The sequence below is a fragment of the Dermacentor albipictus genome, chromosome 8, assembly GCF_038994185.2.
Source record: "Dermacentor albipictus isolate Rhodes 1998 colony chromosome 8, USDA_Dalb.pri_finalv2, whole genome shotgun sequence".
In the NCBI taxonomy this organism is placed as follows: domain Eukaryota; kingdom Metazoa; phylum Arthropoda; class Arachnida; order Ixodida; family Ixodidae; genus Dermacentor; species Dermacentor albipictus.
This window is the reverse complement of record NC_091828.1, coordinates 2,064,717-2,073,919: the sequence shown is the minus strand read 5'-3', so window position 1 is coordinate 2,073,919 and position 9,203 is coordinate 2,064,717. Positions and strand designations below refer to the sequence as shown.

Below are 9,203 nucleotides of genomic sequence, written 5' to 3'. Positions count from 1 at the left end.
TGAAAACACCAGAGCAGGGTAGAAAGCAAGAACAGATATTTATAATTTGGGTGCCCACTCTGCATTGCATGGATATGTTTCAATGAACGATAAAACTACTTGGTAGATAAACATATGAAAGATAAGGGAATTAAGCTCGAAGCCTACCATATCAGTAACTGGGAATTTCATGTGTAAATGAAATTTTGCGATTCCCAGTGATGAAGAAACAGTTTTGACAATATGTGCCAAGGTCACCAACTCACTCATGCTCACAAAGGAAACAAAATAAAAACAAGCAAGATTAAAAGAATTTCGAACTTGCAACCTAAAGTGAGACCCCTCGCATGACTGATTTATGTATTTACTGAGCATAAATTACATCTGGCGCATAATCTGCTTGTACAAGATGACAACGAGTTCTGTAAGCCTTGTGGGACAATTCTGTGTGAAAGAGAAATTTATTTGATCATTACCTTTTGGGTATGTGTATCTCAGAACTGGTGCTAGTCTGAGTTCTTACAAAGTAGACGTCATTGAGTACTGTAATTCTAATGCCTGCCACTGCTATAAATTTCTGTTAGTCGCACTGTCATGAAGCAGTTGTGTTCAATAATTAGCGGCAGTCACCGCTGAAACACTCAGTACAAAACACGAAATAAATATATGCAGTCGGAATGTAAATTTCGAACAAAGTTATAATCAAGCCTACATTTCACAGAACTGTCTTTTTTTCTGTTAGTGTGCCAATACCATTTTCACATTCACAAACATTCTTGTATTACTCTCCTGACAAATGCAGGAAAATGCAGTCTTTAACAGAAGCCCTTGGGAAGACAGCCCAGAGTCGCTTTGACAAGAGGACTTCCCTTAAACTTTTGTCGCTATGTTGTAGGTCACTGTAGCAAGGGGAACATTTTGCTGATTGAATATTACTCGAAATATTTTTATTATTTGTACTAGAGGTTTGAAAAGAGAGCCAATTGTAGAGTTCTTCATGCAGATTTTATATATTCCATTAGTTTTTGTTTAGCTGCTTCTCGAGTTATGTCCTACACGACAGCAAAATACATAGTCATATTTGCAGGCACTTTCTTGTGTATTAAATTTTCACAAAAAGCAGTGTGCTGCAGCTAACTCAGCTCTTTGTAGACTGCAAAGTGCCAATATCTATTCAAACAGCATGTAAAGTTACTAGAAGTATGCAAGATTAGTAGGCAGGCAGACAGGCCTGCCTACTAATCTTGCATACTTCTCATGCTATTGTGAAAAAAAAATTAGAATATACTTCAAAAACTTTTTCTCACAATAGCATGACAATAACCTTATGCACTTATAATTGTCCTATACTAGCGAACTTTGGCACACATACTATTCAAGATATGCAGAATGCTGATATCTCATTGAAAGTGCAATCTGTAAAATTATTTAATGGGGATAATATTTTTTGCATAGTTCCAGTAATTGTACAAGCCGTTTCGATAGGTGTCATCACTTTGCAGTATATAACTAGCTAAATAAGATACAGCATGAAGCTATTTCTGAAAATTTTATACACAGGAAAGTGCCCACAAGAATATTTTGCCACTGTGTAGGACCATAACTAAAGAACAGCAGCTACACAAAAATCAATGACAATTCAAATCTAATAAAACACTTTATGAATGACAGTATATTCAAATCTCTAGTACAAATATATAAAAAAGTTGTTTTGAGGAGTATTTCCCCTTAATAAGTGGGTGTCAGTGTTTTCTACCAAAGTGTTAGAAAATGCCTTCAGGCATACCATGGGGAGCTTCATAAATAGCACACGCATGCATCTGCCTAAAAAGCCCCACGCCCAACTTGCATTCATTAGTCATTTTTGCATTCTGTTATATGTCACCATTTGCATCCCTTAACATTGAGTGCGTAAAACCAAAAACAACCTAATACCGTATTTACTCGTATAATGATCGCACTCGCGTAACGATCGCACCCCTAAATTCTGATGTCAAAATTCGATTTTTTTATTTCTCGTGTAAGATGGCACCCCAAACTTGCCGCAGCGATATGTCATGTGCCAAGTCTAGCTAATAATGATAACGCTTACCATCTGTCAACTGCTATGAGAACAACTCTTCAAGACAAACCAAGCAGTCTGCACGCACCAAACATTCTTAAGCAGATGCCCCATTTCATTCCTTCCATCGCTTTCCGCACTTATATGACAAAAAAAAGCTACAACCAAACTTGCCTTTATTATGTGTAGGCTTTGTAATGGCTGTGGTCAACAAAAACAACAAAAAAGGCGTCTTTCGTTTCTCCTCGTCTGCACTTGTGGGCACGCAACAAATCGCGAGTGGCAACGATAGCAGCCACGTTTACAGTGATACGTTAGAAGTGTACCCTATTCATTCGCCGACGTTTGTAACGCAGCTAAGATATTCGCCCACCCTTAGCGTAAACGTGCCATATTAGGATAGTGGTGAAGACAAATGCCGCAGTTTCCGCAGCATGCCCGCCATGTGTTCCTATGTCACAGGCAGCTAAGCGCGCCCATCTGTTTCTGTCCCCTCAAAGTGGACATGGCTATGTTATTGCCGCAAACTTGCCAATTTTATTCATTACTGATACGGAAGAAACTGTTTGAATGCACGTAATGTACTCACGAAAAGAAAAAAAATCGTGTTCGGCGCGTTCGGCTTGCTCTGCCGGCCACCATGTTTTTTTTTTGTTTGTGTGTGTCCCGCAGTACATACAGAGGCAGCCACCTCTTTGTTGACCTGTTGTCATCCCGTAGCAAATGCCAGAGGATATATTTTTTTCTTTTTGTGGGAAATTTACCCAGCGTAATGATCGCACCTCTGCATTTGAGTCAATTTTTTTTTACAATAAAGTGCGATCATTATGCGAGTAAATAGGGTAACACACTGAATTTTTAGCCTGTAAAGGGGTTGTATACAAATGGGGGCAGCCAACTCTAGTGTGACAATAAACAAATATTTGTTCTCACAATAATGAAACCAGTCATAAAATATATCCTACAAATTTGGAAATGAATGCCCAAAGAACCTTGCTGATTGTCACATTATTTCCTAAACAAGATCTTTGATGTTTATAATTCCTAGTTTAATTCACTTTCTCTAGTAAATGGGCTCTGACCTAGACTATTCAGTGTAGGAGACTAACCCGGACCTGGAAGCCAATATTTAAATCTGAAATAAAGTCATTTATCCCACGACCACGTCACTGCTATGTCATCAGAAGCGTGCATCCATGGACATATAGTCTGTAAAAAAATTTTTACATGATCTGTACTGTTCCTCTTGCACTAATAAATTAGGAAATGCATTTGCTATTTAAAGCACTGCTGTACACCTTTGTGTTTGAGAAATGCAATACTCAAAAGTGTAACACAACCAATGTGTACATGAAACCTACGATGCCTTTGACATTCGTCAGTGTGACAAATAGGCACTGAGAAATGCCAAGACCATCATAGCTTTCTTGTTTCAAACCTTGTATGCGAGTATATTACTGGTGTCTTTGCAGTGAAGGGAAGTCACATTATTATCAGACTTATGAGGGGAACTCATGTTTCTCTAGTTTAATATTTTCTTTTTGTGCTCCTATATTCTTTACTTTTCCAAAAATAATGGGTGTTTGAAATAAGTACTCTATATTGCTCTTAAATTTTTCCTGCACCAGAGCCCACGTTGGGTTACATTTCTTGAACACTTTGCAGTGCTGTAGATTATCAAAAGGAAGAAAAAAATGCCGTAAGTTTGCATTTTAGCCTTCTGTATAACAAGAAGTATGAACCTATCAATTACATAGACAAGTACAAAGGAACTATGAAAAACTGTGCATAAAGACAGACATACATTATAATAGCAGGAATCGATGGCGAGAATTCTAATAGAAAGGAACCATTAAAAACTAGGCACTAAAGACACATATTAATTATAATAACACAAGTATTTGCTAAGGATTTGAAGAGACAAAAAAATGTCTCTTCAAATCACTCCACCCCAACATTCATCCATGGTTCGATGAGTGACCACAGCTGGTGATGCGGTTTGGATAGGTGGAAGCTGAGTGCAGCTGTGAAATAGGTGGAACATGTTGAGGGTCACCAAAGGTTGCACGCTGGTTGCACAGCAGGTTGCCTCGATCTCCGGACTCACTCGACGCCCTGCGTTGAGCCTGGTTATAAGTCGTTTGCAAGAGGCCTGGCCCCCGTGTGTGGCACGGCTTGGGTAAAATTTCGAGGCAACCTGAAAAACACAGATCCATATCTATAAGCAACAAAATATTCTCCATTATAGGGCAAACCTGAAGTTTACCATCGGCACATAGCAGATAATGAAAACAGACACAGGTCACCAGACTTGAGGTATACAGATGTGCAACAGTATAAATTAATGTGAAGAGCTGCTTATAGGACAGAAAGTTTCATTCCGTCTTTTGTAGATCAATAATAGTATCTTAACATAAAGTCAAGTGTACTGGGCCCTCCCTAAAAAAATTCAAATAATGGGGTTTTATGTGCCAAAACCACTTTCTGATTATGAGGCACGCCGTAGTGGAGGACACCGGAAAGTTCCACCCCCTGAGGTTCTTTAATGTGCACCTTAATCTAAGTACACGGGTGTTTTCACATTTCACCCCCCTCGAAATACGGCCGCCGTGGCCGGGGTTCAATCCTGCGACCTCGTGCTCAGCAGCCCAACACCATAGCCACTGAGCAACCACGGCGGGTATGGCCCTCCCTATTTCTGTAAGTAGGCTATTTCATGCGAGCTGTCCGGACCTGGCACACGACCACTTGAAATTTCTTTTCGAAAAACTGGAGGCCCTTCAATATAGGACAAATGTTAATTTCAAGAAATACTTGTGTAACGCGCCAAACTATGCATCATAAAAGGCATAGCCAAAAAATTGTTTCCTTCATTAAGGGGGCCAAATTTTTCAGGACAATAAAGAGAGGCCTTACACCAAAAATTGAACTGCTTATTAGCCACTGCTCAGTTTATTATGGGTCATTAAAAATGGACAAAATGGCCTATTAACTTCATTTTCATAGAACTTGCTTACAGCAAAAGCTGCAAATTTATGTAATCCACATATTTAGGACTTGTGTTGTACGCAAAAACTGGTTTCAGGAAGATAAATTATGCAGCAGTGCACAGAGATGAGGATGAACTAGCAAAAAAAGTCAGTTTTGGTGTAAGTTTATCGGCATACTTACTATTGAGGCAATCCTAGTAAAGTTATGCCCAATAACATGTATGAAAGTACACTGTATTGTTTTTAAATTGCTTAAAAGTTTCAAAATTTGCATTGCATTTCGTCTAATCCACATAGCCTCTTGGCGGCTAAGGCAAAATGGATGGACTTGAGCATTCCTGCACCGATAGCAGGGAGTCTAAACTGCTTCGAAGTTAATTCTTTCATTGCTGAGTGGCTACAAGCCACTTCACTCAAAAATTTGCCACTTAATTACATGTATTTACCTCGATCGTTCTGTCAGCTTCCAGCCTGCTTGGCATCATCACGAAGGCTGCCAACTCCCTAGTGGACGTAGCCAGGACACGGTGGTGGCAGGACGCAGTGGCAGGAGCCGCCAAAGGCTTCGAACTCCCTAGTGAACATAGTGAGGACACGGTGGTCGTAGGATGCAGGGGCGGGAGCCACCAGAGTGTACCTGCAGCAAATTTCCACAAACGCTCTTAGTCCTACCACGTCACAGTTTACAAGAAAAATTCAGCTGTCTGTGTAACATGGATACCAATACAAATAAATGTAAACAGTTAGGTCCTACAACACAACTAGAACATCGACAAAGAAGAAATGGTACTTATGTTTATGAAAATCCAAGCAATGAAAAAAAAATGTGCATCCGATTTGTGCGTGGAAGCTCAATGGTAACCTGAGCACATACCATCAAGTGATTTGCTAGTCAACTGCAAGCCTCTTAAAAAGTCATTGTATATTTTTTACATGCACTATGTTAAGCTGCATTAAAACAAGTTCAATATCTCTGAATATATGTAAATCACGAAGCAATTCAATTAATGAATTCCAGTGGTCATTAATGCAACAAAGTGCAAGCTCTGAATGAAGCTGGCCAAACTGGGTAGTGACAAATAACAATGTGGTTCTCTACATGTTGTTTTTCTGGCTTTCGCTGTAGCATTAAAATACACAAGAAATTTCACATTCCTGACATTTAACCCAGCAAATTTTTATTCCATAATGCATAATACTTCAGCAAGAGCACTAATGCTGTCTTTTAATCGTAAATAGTGATAGAACAAGAAATTTTACTGGAGCCAATGTTTGGCAAGAGAACTTATCTCCTTCTCTTTGTCGAAACATTGGCTCCAGCGATGCTCCTTGTTCTACGGCTCTTATCATTTCAAGTCTCTGTCTTCCTGTGAACCTCTGTACTTTCACTGTTGTATCAATTAAATTGTAATAACGAAGAATTAGTAAATGTAGCTGATGAAGAATTTGTGCTTGTTGGTAGATAATGACAGAGTAACTGCGCAACATAGAGATACGGACGAAGGAGGCTTATGTGTGTCGTCTCCTACAGCCATGTTTCTCTCTTTTGGACGATTACTATATCTAGATGTAAAAGTATTACCCTTTGCACAATAATGCTGAAATGAAAAAGGCCAGGAAAGTGGACATAAAAATTAAAACAAATAGCATCAGATGCTAATGAGATATGAAAAAGTGCCTGCTACGATCTGTCTCACCCATAACGTGCTGGATAAGATGGCGTCTTCTTCTGGATGTTGCCATTTCTTGAATACCTAAAATAAAGTACATTTCAAAATTACAAAGATACACAGAACAACAGCAGTAGCAGAGGAGATAATGCATTGTTTAGTAAAAGAAAGTAAACTAATCTCTGATACACCGCAGACGAAATTTCCTTTATTAAATTAGTAGAAAAATACACCACACCTCATTTCATTCAATGATGTGAGCGTTTCTTGGTACAAGAAAAAAAGGTATTTCTGCATGAAAACAGTAATATAATCATAGCATTCTACTTTTACAAAATACGCTACAGTGACAAAGCCAACTACGGCTGTATATACTTAAAATTGTTATATGCACCTTACAATAGCCAAGACAGGATAAACTTGGGTTCATGTGCAGCTCACCGGGAGATACAACTTTGCAATCAACTCATTTCTGCTTGCCAAATATCTGCACTAACATAAGACTACAAATAAAAAGACCCTCTTTTTCATAAAACACCGGACTCAAAATAGAAAATCCAGTAGGAATAGCACAAATTCTCTACACAACACAGCCAGGTTTTGTGCGCCTAGTAAGATTTACTACATAAAGGTTGCAGCAAATTCATGCTTTTAAATATTTACAACCGTGAAAATAAAGATGACATAAAAAATAATAGCATTATACATCGGCTTATACTGTAAGCCAATGTGTTTCCGACTTGACGCCAAATGCACATTTAATTTGTTCGGTTTCAGTGCTTTTAAAGGGTTGTGTCTGTTCGCTCGTGCATGCAGCCGCCTTACTGCTACGAAAATATCTGTGCTGCCACATCGCCTGACGCTGCCATACAGCGTGGTAGCGTTTTTATTATTCGCGGTAATATACCTAAAGCGCTAGTAAATCTCCAGAATAGACTACTGTTTTTTCGACAACCTGTCTTCGCCAGCGAAAGTCACACTGGTCACACTAAACTTCAAGTTACGCAGTACTTGGTATTCTACGGATTTTTCGATGCGACAGGCCACTCGTCATTGGAGTCGTTAAGAACGGTGTTTATCGATGGCAGTACAGCTTTGCTATAATTTCAGATGCTCTCCTGAGGCTTCCGTCTGCCAGTAGTATTTTCGCATACATACGCCCACGCATGCCTAAGAAACGTCTGTGAACTGCCAAGAGAAACGTGGCGCAAAATGTAGCCGTGCCGGAAGGGCCGATTACGCGCCGTTTGTAAACTCGGAACAAAAGCTGACATGCTTACCTGAGAGGTTAAGAGAAATATGGCACAGGTCACTCTCCGCTGGTAGTCTTTCGTATGCATCTGGTCGTCTCTGCGTTGCGATCTCCCATATCACAAGGAAAATGCAGTGCAAAACGCAACACTTCCGGCGCTGCACTTGCTCGATGTCGGCAAAGACGAAATCGGCGACACGCCGCTGCTGGCGGCAGTCGTCCTCGTCGCAATCACAGAGCACGGACAGAAGTTCCCACCGTAACTTGCCGCAACGCCTGGTTGCAGTCGCCCCTAACGCAGCGCTTTCAGAACCACTGCATAGAATAAAGAACCACCACTCGACGACAACGTACGTACTCGCGCGAGATGCAACACAACTGAAAAACGGCGTCATACTATTGACGGCTTCGGCTTTGGATCATTTGAATCCGCACAACTAGTTTCGGTTTTCTTTCCTTGCGTTGAAACAAAAACTGTTTTGCTCACTGATAATTTTACGTTACGAAAGTAATGCTCACGAATGAAACAGCCGTGAATTTAACACGCGTCTTGAAATACCCGCTACGTTCACTTCGCAGAAGCAAAATTTGCTCGTCCGAGTGCGGTTACGTTTGAAATATCTATCGTTGGGCGGTCGGAGCGCGCTCGAAGTGGGAAGACGCGGCGTAATTGTTCTTAATTTGCTTAGCTATAACGGTGCGGCTGCCCTTGATCTCTGTCGAGTGCAGTTTGCTCTGATGTAAGGTATAACTACAAAGCCGCCGACGTTACTGAATAATCTAGTGCACCTGAAGCTGCCTGAACTCCGGTATTTTCTCCACAATTTGTTGCGACTGCGTTCCGCTGTCACCAAATGCGAGCGTAGTGTTTGACGGAGATTTAGCAACACATTTTCCGGAAATATCGTTCACCGCTGTATCACGACGTGGAGAAGCAGCGTTGTTGGTCCTCAGTAAAATTTTCTGTTTATTGCGAATTTTGCGATAGCAGTTATATGGGCACAACCGTCGAAATATATCTGTCGGTTTTACCGCGAGCTTACGTATAAAGTCAAGTGCGATAAGATCCCATCCCGCGCCGTTGACTGTGCGCGTTAAAGGAAGTGTTCGAGGCTGAGCCGGGCTGGATGGCCGCCCCAAGTCAAGTATCTAAGCAGGTCACGTGATAAAACGCGCGCAAGCCGGGAGAGGGAGGCGCTAGTTTAGCGCGCTTCTCCTCCTCTAGCCGTTGCTCTAGCCCGGTCTTGCGC

General features: G+C 40.8%; 1 long non-coding RNA gene across 1 annotated transcript; it reads right to left on the bottom strand.

The window, feature by feature from the left end:
- Positions 1 to 397: 397 nt before the first annotated feature.
- LOC135911569 (uncharacterized) lies at positions 398 to 8,337 on the bottom strand. The gene is made up of 4 exons (XR_011507816.1): positions 7,982 to 8,337; positions 6,729 to 6,785; positions 5,478 to 5,668; positions 398 to 4,238 (listed from the first exon to the last, which is right to left on the bottom strand). It is a non-coding gene; the product is annotated as an uncharacterized lncRNA (long non-coding RNA).
- Between the last annotated feature and the right edge of the window lie 866 nt (positions 8,338 to 9,203).